Raw genomic sequence first — 13,227 nt, 5'->3', positions numbered from 1 at the left:
AATAGTGTATTTAATGACCAGATATTTGCCTTATCTACTAGAATGTATGTTGCATTAAATTCCATTTCTCAACACTTGTATCATAAACGGGAAAACTCAACAATGGCTCCCACAAGCAAAATATAAAGCTCATGCATGTAAAACATTCACTTTGTATCAATACAGCCATGTATGAATCTCATGTATGTAAAACGTCAAAGTTGTATCTCTCAAGCCAGGTATGAAGCTCATACAAGTAAAACATTAACGTTGTCTCCGTAAAGCCATGTATGAAGCTCATGTATGTGAAACATTAACGTTGTATCCCTCAAGCCATGTATGAAGCTCATGTATGTGAAACATTAACGTTGTATCCCTCAAGCCATGTATGAAGCTCATGTATGTAAAACCTCAAAGTTGTATCCCTCAAGCCATGTATGAAGCTCATGAATGTAAAACCTCAAAGTTGTCTCCCTGATGACATGTATGAATCTTATGAATGTAAAACCTCAAAGCTGTATCCCTCAAGCCATGTATGAAGCTCATGAATGTAAAACCTCAACGTTGTCTCCCTAATGCCATGTATGAATCTTATGAATGTAAAACCTCAAAGTTGTATTCCTCAAGCCATGTATGAATCTCATGTATGTAAAATATTAACGTTGTCTCCCTCAAGCCATGTATGAAGCTCATGTATGTAAAACCTCAACGTTGTCTCCCTCAAGCCATATATGAAGCTCATGTATGTAAAATATTAACGTTGTCTCCCTCAAGCCATGTATGAAGCTCATGTATGTAAAACCTCAACGTTGTCTCCCTCAAGCCATGTATGAAGCTCATGTATGTAAAATATTAACGTTGTCTCCCTCAAGCCATATATGAAGCTCATGTATGTAAAATATTAACGTTGTATCAATAAAGCCATGTATGAATCTCATGTATGTAAAACGTCAAAGTTGTATCTCTCAAGCCAGGTATGAAGCTCATACAAGTAAAACATTAACGTTGTCTCCGTATGAAAGCTCATGTATGTAAAACCTCAACGTTGTCTCCCTCAAGCCATATATGAAGCTCATGTATGTAAAATATTAACGTTGTCTCCCTTAAGCCATGTATGAAGCTCATGTATGTAAAACCTCAACGTTGTCTCCCTCAAGCCATGTATGAAGCTCATGTATGTAAAATATTAACGTTGTCTCCCTCAAGCCATGTATGAAGCTCATGTATGTAAAACCTCAACGTTGTCTCCCTCAAGCCATGTATGAAGCTCATGTATGTAAAATATTAACGTTGTCTCCCTCAAGCCATGTATGAAGCTCATGTATGTTAAATATTAACGTTGTCTCCCTCAAGCCATGTATGAAGCTCATGTATGTAAAATATTAACGTTGTCTCCCTCAAGCCATGTATGAAGCTCACGTATGTAAAGTATCACTGTATGAAGCTTATGCATGTAAAACATTAACCCTGAGCATACTGAGTCAGATGAGAGCCAAGGCCTAATGTTAGTTGTGCCATCATATTATGTTTTTTACTTGCACCTGTTCTAAGTAATCAATTTTGTTAACGAAGTGTAGTTTTTACATGTGGTGAAAAATGCTAATGATAGATTTGTTTTCAGTTTCCAACCATTCATTAGAAGTTTTCTCTGTTGCAAATACGATTTTCTCATTTGTAGTTACTGCATAAAACACGTTACATTTATACAACAATCACCACACGACACAAGTTAAATGTTGTGTATTGAGTTAAATATCACCCCTTTTACTCACTACCTCCTACACAGCGAGCCTACAAAAAAGGGAATTTTAATTATCTTTGTTGGATTTTCACTATATTTCCTTGAATAAGTCAGATTAAGTAGCCTACCTATTCAAATAACTAAGTTTAATGAGCACTTAGAGGTACTGATACAGGTAAGGTAATAAACTGTACTTTCAGCGAATGTTAGTAGCTTAAGATGAATTAAATGAATTTGTCAAATTCGATTCAAATGTATCTATTGACACGTTAACTATAACATTTTAGTTAGTCTCAATAAGAGTAACATGGTAATGTTAAATGGTGGTCTCTTTATCTCTCTGCACCCATTAGGCGCAAAACATCGCTTCAATTAACTAAATTTATCGTTTTTACGCTGTGTAAAATAGTTTAGGAAAATTCAAAAATTTCGTTTTAAGGGTAACTCTGAAACCCACTATAAACCTTTTCAATTGTCCCGTCATGCTGTTTTGAGAACTCGTTTAGAATAAGTAGATGTACGCATTTGCACCACTCAGCTTATCGTACTAATGGAACCACAAACACACGCAAATATACAGGGTGGGTGGATGAACGGTTAGTGTTTTTGCGTCCCGGGTCCAGGTCTTGCCAAGAGACCAACTGCAATCGCTTATTTATATGGAAAATAGGATAAAGTATGAATATTTTGTATAACACATATTCACATATAAATATATTTGACTACGTATCTTTTATTTTCATACTCCATATGTGGTATAAATAAGAGTTAGGACTGTATCCCTCGTTTCTTCTTTCACCACGAATTCCTGTCTTACATTTTAGTAAGAATGAATGAGGTCAAGTCTCTGGGGAAAATTCCTATCCCAAATTTTGTACAGCCTTCCTTAGGGGCCCTAAATAATTGACTAACTTTGTGGTACAATACTCAACAGGGATGTGTCTAGTAACTGGGAAAATGTTTCGTTATGATGAGGTTTATTTTACTTTTTTCAAATTGGGATTATTTAAGGCAAATTACATTCATTTACGAACATTTTATATTTTCGTATAATTGAATACATATACAATTGAGAGCTAACCTTTTCACTCGTCGATTCGACTACCTTCGACTTATTCAATGCTGAAAATTTAAATACATTTATAAGTAATCACCAAATAAACTTAAACTGTAACGTTTATTCACAATGTACATAATATACTGAGAGATTTGGCGGGTCAGTAGCACAGCCCACTGATATGGTGTATTGCAACGCCTGTCAACTGGATGAATATTTCATGTTAATAAACGTTTCATGTGTTGCCCTCCATCATGTGAGTGGTTCAGTTGTAAGTTAAAATAACAACTAACGTTTTGAATGTGAAATAAATGGTCTTAGTTACCCTATAAACTCACCATTTCCAATTTTAAAATGTACGTACGTACATAATGAAAATACAATTGTTATAAATAACAACAAAAACAATAAAAATATAAAACTCGGCTCTATATGTAACGAGTTATAAAATATATGTTGTCTTAACATGTTGTCTTCACATTTATTTTTCTATCTAAGCCCATTAAAGTTATCCTGGTCATCCAAAAGAGTCCATTAAACACCGGGTTTCATTGGCGTCCACTCAATATACATTTTTTGTATTGTGATTGGGTGGAATATTTACTCATAATGATTTTTCCCATTAATTACGGAGTGTGATTTATAACTACAGATGTGTTTATATGTATTTAACAGCCGTGCAATATTAGAAAGCAATTAAAAATATTGATTGTATGGACTTCTGTGGTACAAAATCAAGGGTAGTTTGTAAAAACTAAAATATAAATAAAGACAATAATTTCAAAAAGATAATAGATTTTTATTATATTTTATTTCCTTGTACTCTATGCACTTTATTTTAATGACCAAAAACTAAAACTAAACCATGGTTGGATTAGTTACGTGGTAACTTGTTTTGCTATTAACATTGAATAATTGTAAAAAGATAATCTTATAGATAATCCATATTATGTAGCACATTAGTTTTATAATAATTGAAAATGGGGGAAATATTCATCATGTCATTTTAATTTATTTCCAAAGATAACACAATGAAGTAAAATCCAACCATGTGTGCTGAAAAATATGCTCTCAAAAAGCTTGCAAGTTTCAGTTTGCCCTAGACAATGGATACAATGGATCCATTGTCTTTTCGTACGAGGCATTAAGCATATGCTACTATGTTTGTTCTAAGTGCAAATTTATTTATTTTCATCGAACATCAAGTCCAACCTATTTTCATATCCAGAATCTAGTACGTGTTGGAGGACATACTGGAACAGCAGTGATTAATCTAAAACCTATGTATGGTAAATGCCATGTGTTTAAAAAATGAAATACGTGTTAACAAAGAGCTACCATATAAAAACTTACAATTTAATAAATTGATTGGAAAATAAAAGGGGTTTTCTTTAAAAAGATACGACTAAGAGTTAACAATAAACAATACAAAGGTAAACTATATTACTGTACTAGCAAAAGGTTAAGTCAGTATAGTTTGGGGACACAAACTGTTATTTGATTAAATTATAGTTGCCATCTATACAATTTTACCTATTTTTAACAATGTGGTACATGAATTTTTAAATTCAAAGAAATTAAGAAATAAAAAACAAAAGAGGTTATTTGTCTAAACAGATTTGTATTTACATATTTTGAAACTTAATAACTTTTACAACAAAGGAACTTTTTTCTACAAAGGAACCTCATCAACTTCATCCATTCCACTGGCAGTTTTTTCCCTAAAAAAAAGAACAAAAACCATTTAGAACATCAGTTAATAAAAAATTACTAGAAATTATTAGTTTTGTATCTGGCTAAAAAAAGTTAACAAGTTAATTCTCAAGCTATATTCTGTTCACAAAATGTAGGTGGTTTTAGGGGAATAAATTGATCCCCTCCACTTGATCATCCTTCCATTAAAATAATAGGTCAACCGCTGTTATTTTAAATATCAATCAGCTGATGCATAAATAATAAGCAAAATATAGTGGTGGTGAGAATTCCTCTCAAAGCGCCTAAATTTTCTGAACGGAGTATAATACTGTACGACCCAACACTGTTTACTACAAGTCCTGTCGACCACAATAATTTCATTAGTTCATCTTACATTATATTTTTAGTAAAAAATACTAAGATCTGTATTAAATATTTATACCATGATATAAGAATAGATAACCTACCAGATACCTAATAATGACAACGATGATGAAAATAAGGTTACAATCACGGATTATATTCATGATGACATTGTAATCAATTATATGCACACTAAACCAAATTTATTAATACTGAAGCTAATGCTGCTGATATTCTACTGGCAAGCTCTTAATAATCATCGCACACGTGCTCTTGATCAGTATTAAAAAAATTCTAATCGTCTTCAAACTGAATATTAATTACACCAATAATAATAATTTCTAGTAATTTTTAATTCATTGATGTTCTAAATGTTTTTTGTAATTTTTTTTTTCAGGAAAAAACTTCCAGTGGAGAATGAATTTGATGAGGTTCCTTTGTTGTAAAAGTTATTAAGTTTTACAAAATGTAAATAAAAATCTGTTTAGACAAATTACCTCTTGGTTTTTTATTTCTTAATTTCTTTAAATTTTAAAATTGAAGTACCACATTGTTAAAATTGGTAAAATTGTATAGATGGCAACTATAATTTAATCAAATAACAGTTTGTGTCCCCAAACTATACTGACTTAACCTTTTGCTAGTACAGTAATATAGTTTACCTTTATATTGTTTATTGTTAACGCTTAGTCGTATCTTTTTAAAGAAAACGCCTTTATTTTCCAATCAATTTATTAAAATGTAACTTTTTACATGGTAGCTCTTTTTTAATACCTATTTCATTTTTTTAACACATAGCATGCCAACCAGAGTTATTTTATGTGATAGTGGAAAATTATCTGGACCATTGTAGTTATCAATGTACGATAACTTGCTATTATTTACATTGTAATAAGCATCTCAGAATAAAACTTATATTATTTGTAACCCTCCTAAGATTTATATATTTTGTTGTATAAAGTTTTTTGACAAATCAAGTTTGAATGAAACTTGAAAAGTCCGAGAAAAGGTTTTATTTTTTAAGCCGAATTCAAGTTTTTTACAGCCTTGAACTTCAATTCATAAGCATTTGCCAGTATTAATTTACCGCAGCAAGCTACACTTAAGTTACTTGAAGATACAAGTCCAATTTTTTTTTTTAGAATAAAACCACTCAGGCGCCGCTTGTGAAGCTTGCTTTGGTAATTGAATACCGGTAAATGCCAATGAATTAAATGTCAAAGTTGTAAACCACTACAAAGTGTCTTGAAAGGTAGTACCTTTCCTTGGATTATTCAAGTTTCATTCAAACTTGAAGAGCGGAAACTTCGACGAATGATTCTAACTTGATTGGTGCTTGATATGACATACCCTATTGTACGATATGTGGCCAAATAAAATGATCTATGATTTAACTTTAACCATGTTTACGGACCCATCCGAGCAAGCTTACTTCAAGTTTGCAGATTTGACAAATCAAACTTGTTTCAATCTTGTATCAAGTTCGAAGTCTGTACTGTATTTGTGTTATAAAAGTATTCTACAACTACTATTAAGGACGTACAAAATACTGCTTAACATCTATGAACTTGGTCAAGTATGAAGTGTGTTATGTACATTAAATATATAAATTATAAACATTCCAATCGTTGTTGGAAATTAAACACACTCGAGGAGGCTTAACTTTACAATGTTCACCATCCAAATTATAAATAGTAATATAATATTTTGGAGTGATAAAAATAATAAGCCCTTTTCTCTCATGTTACTGTAAAAAATCAAAATAAAATATTATCAAGATTAAAATGTTATTTAGGATTAAATTTGATGTCTTAACAAAGCAACCGCCACGTCCATCTCTCAATTTTTTAAACAATAGTTTCCTGACAAGAACAAGAACGGGCAACTCTATTCTTGAGTGAAAATTTCTTCAGTCGGATATTATTCAATACGCTATAATCCATTCAAGAAATCCCTAAAATTCATTAAAGCCATGTGGTAATTTTTAAACGGGTATTTTCTTCTAAAATATACTGGCTGAACTACCTTTGCTATTGGCTTTTGGTCAAAAATGTTGAAGATATTTCTCAGTTGATAAGATCAGGTATGGGTTTATGATGCATAGATATATTTTATGTTAAGGTATACTAGTAAACTATTTTACAGGGAAATTATGTTTTTCAAATTAATATAAATAATGTTTAGTTGTGAGTGATATGAATAAATTACATTTCTAACTATGCAGACTGAGACAAATTACTGTATAAGCAATTAAAATGTAGATTGTGTTGGAGCACAGTTTCTGCTGCAATGTAACTAGACCAAAGATCGATATACAACTTCTCAACTATTCAGGCTGAGACAAATTACTTTAATGCCTCGTTAAAGTCTCTGAAGTATTTATTATATAATCTTTCCATTGAAAACCCATAATGAAAGAATTGGTGTTGGACAGAATACATAGTTGTGTTTATGTTGTTTCCTTGTAATGCTTAGCAAATGAAAATATCATATTTTCATATATGCTATAATTTTTTCGTTATTCTTTATGAAGTACATTTAAATATGGCATCCTACTTGCTTTACAAATATATACTTTTGATAAAATATCCATATAAAACTGTTTACGTAATATTGGGGGTAGAGAATGGCTCACGGAAGGCAAAAGGGTTAAAGTAGGAAAGTTACTGAACACAAGTATATTATAAACATAAAAATAAGTCATCTGTGATAGTTTAAGGAATCTATAATTGATTTTACAAACCAATTGAATGTAAATCCACGAAGTTATCCAATAAAAATTGTCTGTTAACTACTCAAATAATACGAAAAGTCTTTTACAGTAATCCTAAACTTTTGAATATATTAATATAATATCGTTAAAGTTATTTGTTTGGACAAAGTGTGTATATTTACTATTTTTCTCTTGTAAAACGTACAACTGTGTTAAGGTTGCATGGTACTTTGTAAATATATTGCTTACATGAGACTACATTTTCCAACCTCTCAAGCACTTAAAAGTTGGATGTTCATAATGGACTTTTCCACTTTACTAAGCGGCTGGCATATTAGTTATAGGAAAACACCACCTAAACAGTTTTTGCACCTAACATATGATACTTTTTCCATCAACATTGTGCTTAAATTAAAATGGTATGATAAATGTGTTTTTCAATATTACAGTAAAAAGATCAAGTAATGAGAAAAATGCAAGATGGTGTTCCACATTAGATGACAGTGATAGGCTCATTAATGGTGTAAGGCTGACGATCACTGAATCCTGATTTGTCTAAACAGGTTCCGAGTAAAATTAACTGTAATACTGTAGTGACGATAAGGCGAGAACCTAGCGTTGCGTAAAGATTTGGTGAAATCACCTATCGTTCAAATTTATATATTACTAACTAATCAAACTGATTAAATAAAATTTATATTCGAAGAACATATTAAGATAAAGGAAGTGACGACAAATTACGCTAAATAATTAGAGCCATTGTTGTAAAAAGCCCTAAAAACTGAAATGCTGCAGTTTAAAGGTTTCTGTGGTATTAAGGAAACTAAAATCTGATTTTTCACAAACACTGTTGCGTATAGTATTTCTCGATAATTCAGAATAATGTACGAAACACAGTTTATATCAATATAATTATGGTGTTATACTAGTCATGTGGCATTAACGGAGTGATTTATATTATATGTATTATAGCATAATACATGAGACCATTTATTTATAAATCATTATCATCGTTATACTATAGTTCTCACATGATATCTCGCGACGCAATTTTTCCTAGGTTGGAAAATATATGCTTTCTCGCTAAAGTTTGCCGGGGACAGCTCAGCCTACAATGGCTGGGTAAAATTCGTGGGTATACGATGGGGTAGCGGATTTTTATCCCCCTGAAATTTTACCCCCTATCCAATCTAGACGTCACAAACCAGGGGGTAAAATTCTGGCCACGAACTTTTGGGTTGCACAACATCAGTTAGATGGATTAAAGGTAAAATTAAACGTATATTTAACGGTTTTGAATTTGATCAGAACACATCAAATTATAAGAACCAAGAGTGCGCGATTGGATCCAATCGAAATCGATCACCACTTACCATCTTGTGAGTAACAGTATAAGCGTAAATATATGTTTTAAGTGTTATCAGACGCTTCTTTTATTTACTTTCCGCTATTTAATAATAAAATGTTTACTATTAAATTAAAACTAAAATAAGTCAATTAATCATTCTCAAAAAATTCTATTTCTGCCCTGGGGGTAAACATCCGGACCGTACATCTACAGTTGCCTAAATGCTAGTTTTTATGGAAAGGGGGTAAAATAGGTGCACAATTATAGCTGTGCATATACTATTTTACAATAGCTACGCAATTATAGCTGTGCATATACTATTTTACAATAGCTGCACAATTATAGCTGTGCATATACTATTTTACAATAGCTGCACAATTATAGCTGTGCATATACTATTTTACAATAGCTACGCAATTATAGCTGTGCATATACTATTTTACAATAGCTGCACAATTATAGCTGTGCATATACTATTTTACAATAGCTGCACAATTATAGCTGTGCATATACTATTTTACAATAGCTACGCAATTATAGCTGTGCATATACTATTTTACAATAGCTGCACAATTATAGCTGTGCATATACTATTTTACAATAGCTGCACAATTATAGCTGTGCATATACTATTTTGGCGCGGCTATAAAACAAAATCTTACCCCACTAGGAAACACAGCTCGTTACAATCTACACGGTGCTTCATGCAGTATGCATTATAGCATAATGTAATATTCTGAGAACATTTATATATCATTAGCATCATGACACCCTACTCGCCATGAGATACGTAACACAGTGATTTATACCTAACATAGTCATACGACAAGCAATTTATGACGATGACACGCTGTATGTGATAAGTTTTTTTTATGAGTTCGGTGTAAATGATGTTATAAGTTTGAAGCCAACATGTTAACAATTTTGCTATGCGCAAAAGTTTTCAAATTAAAGCGTGTGGTCCATGCCAGGTCAAGCTGCAAACTTTACGGAAACTACCCTAAATCTGTTGGGAACACTGCTTATATCGTTCCTCTTTCGTGTGGACTTAAGCCCTCATATTCTCAGACGATAAAGTTGTGTACCTTCTATAGTTGTTTATTTTAAATGGGACTACATCTTATATGCTAAAAAAACTTGTGCAAAACCTACGACAGCTAGCCGATTGACCAAATTACACGTGGTTAGTACCAAATGAAAGATATCCTGTAGATGTACCCTTTATAAATTAAAATAGACTCTAAAAGAAGCATGAAAATGAATTTTAATTTTAAAAAAGTAAAAAGGGGATTTAAGGGTTGCTATGCTGGTGACAATATAACCAAACAATATAAACAGAAAATCCAAACAAATTCCAATCACATTGTTTTATTTACAGTGTGGGGTGAAAATAGGGTAAATAACATATTTTTGGTCGAGTTTTCAACCACTGGACGATTTTTATTTTACTATATTAACTATTTTATGGAGTCGTTCAAATAAGAAATCGTCTGTGGCAGTTAGATTTATGTATCTGCAATACTAATACTGCTATCAGAGTAAACTAATTATTTTTCCTGAGCAAAGCTTGGTCCCCAGGTTATTAGTACAATACAATGTCGTAAAGTTGAGCTCAAAATAACAGCTGTGTAAAAAAATGGCAGATTCTAGAAATATTTGTACGGTTGCCATTTTTAATTCGGTTTTCTATTTGAGTTTGGGTTTCGAAAATGTATTTTACTAAATAAAGCCTTTAATTTGATACTTAACTCGACCTATGCTGATGCTATTTAAGGAAACGCATGTATAGTATTAACATTTTACTGATTTAGTTGAATTAAATCTTATATATTAAAAACATTTTTACTAAACTCATGACAGCTTGTGTAATCATACTACTGGACCGAATTACACGCGGGTTGTACCAAAAGAAAGGTAATCGGTCCTATACAGAGTTAGGCAAAAATGTATTTTACTAATTATTATTATTATTATTATCTGGAACCCCCCAGTTAACTTTTTAACTTGTTGCAGTAGGAAAACCAAACTCGGCAAATATTTACAACATAAGAAATCACACTTTTTCATCAAAGTAACAACTTTGCCCCGGCCCCCAAAATGGGGTATTTTGGGGGCAGCTCTAAATTTCCAAATATAAACACCTATCATGTAACCCCTCATTTTAAAGGGTGGATCAAGAGATATTGAATGATGCAAACCAGAGGTCAATATTGCACCCCTAATCAAAATGGCAGCCAATTTAATTTAAGATGAGTAAGCAAGATAAAGTCTGGACACCCCCAGTAAACTTTAAAACGTGTGGCAGTGGGAAAACCAAACTCGGTACATGCTTACAACTTAAATAATGCACTTTTTCATTAAAGTAAGAATTAATCTAGAGGTTAAAATACCTTTAATCCGTCAATGTGATCAAATGTCACTGATGAGCGGCGACCGGTTACAGTCCAGCTGTGGGGCCATCTTCAGGCGATGAAGGAACATAAATATCACTCCGAAGAGGTCGTCATAAAGTCTATACATACGTCACGAGAAACAACACATAAATACATTATTTACAAATTGTGTAAACAAAGGTCAAGCACCGAGTTTGTATTTCTTACTACGGGGCTCATTGAGACGCACGGGTTTCCTAGTATATAATATATAATTGAACGGATCGTGTTTTGGCCTCTGGGGACATCTAAACAAAAAAGTAAATCAGACCCGGTCCAGGTCTTACCATGAGAAATTCTCTAATAATACTCGTATCACATAAAAACACTAGTCTTTATTATCAATACTTGCAAAGCACAATCAACCTAATTTTAGAAAATATTTGCAGTGTATTATTGTTTTGAATTCCACCTTTGAAAGGAATTACGTCTAGAAAATGTTTAGCGACGATTAACATTGGCAAGACGTTCCTTATTAAAAATGCAAGGCTCTCATCTGATGTAATGAAGTATTCATAAACTCGATTCATTCATTTGCGTTCAAAGTGTTAGTTATCTGAAGTTTTGGAACATTTTACAAAATTTTACATTTATGATAAAATATTATATTATTTTATTTGTAATACTGAGTTTCATTTATATTTCTTGGAAAATGAAGTTTTGGACATTACATTAACGACCATGATTAAACAGTTCTTCAAGCTGTTGCAAAATGTCTAGGAAACATTTTTCTGCGTCCATCTGCCCTAACCTCTCATCATTATGTACTAAATATTTCTTTATTATAATGTAAATATAATGCGCGAAGAACCTAGTAATTCAAATTCAATTACACTTATTTATGTGACAGAAAATAGCGATCGTAATTTGGTATTCTATACTCTGATTGCATCGTATCTCATGGATGAAATTTAACATTTTGTAAATAATTTATATTCTAGCATCTGATTATTCTTTCAATCCCATATGGTTTTATAGTCCATCAAAAAATCCACCTATTCTCTCCAAGCGTTTGTTTTATATTCTGTTACAAATATTTCACCACACCAAAACTCATGATCTAACAGATTGTTATTTTTAGTTTGAGAGATTAGAGGTTAAAAGTGTGTTTTTTTTTTAATTCCGTGTGTCTTAGATCGTGGTACTGTGTTTTGTTTTTGGAGGAGGGGAGAAAAAGAAAATGTTGTCCGCACACAGGTGGCCAGTCTGTAGTGTAATAATTCTGCTTTCAGTCATTTTTAGAGGACCAGGCTTATTAAGAAGACCACGGGATTGCATCGCAGCTGAAATAGCTTATTGTGCACCCTCATTCACAGGTCCTCATTCTCCGTCAAATCCTAGGTTCTTAGTGAACCATGAGATCATTTTGACTATGGTTATCTGTTCTTCCCTTTGATCTCCGGTCGATAGGCCAAGGGATCTCATGCGCAGACCTTGTAGAGCTGGGCCCATAAATATCACGTGGAAGTCTGTATACTCTTCATTACCACATTTTCTACATTAGAGGCTTTCAACTTGAAGCTGGGAAATGTTGTGTAGATGTCCGCGGAATACCCAGTGGCCGCTGATAAAGCCAACCACATTCCGCAGGGTCTTCCTACTCAGCCCAAGGGCATCTGCCGCTATCGCACCGGTATGTGTCTGCAGCATTCTCTTTGACTGTATGTTGCCTTCTGTTATTTCCCCAACTCCTTCGATGTTCTATGCCCATCCACTAATCTATAATTACTTCACCAAATATATTCAATTCAATATTCAATATTGATATTCAATATTCAATATTCAATTCAAATATATTCCGGGTAAGATCAAGTAATGAGTTTGATGATTAAAAGTATTTTAACTACTATTTTCATTGTTAGTAAGTTTTAAATGTTTCACAAGGTAACTTGAGTTGAA

This window comes from Macrosteles quadrilineatus, unplaced genomic scaffold (genome assembly GCF_028750875.1).
Source record: "Macrosteles quadrilineatus isolate MER2022 unplaced genomic scaffold, UCM_ALF_1.0 Scaffold_7__1_contigs__length_78375512, whole genome shotgun sequence".
NCBI classification, from domain to species: Eukaryota; Metazoa; Arthropoda; class Insecta; order Hemiptera; family Cicadellidae; genus Macrosteles; species Macrosteles quadrilineatus.
This window is presented reverse-complemented; position numbering follows the sequence as displayed.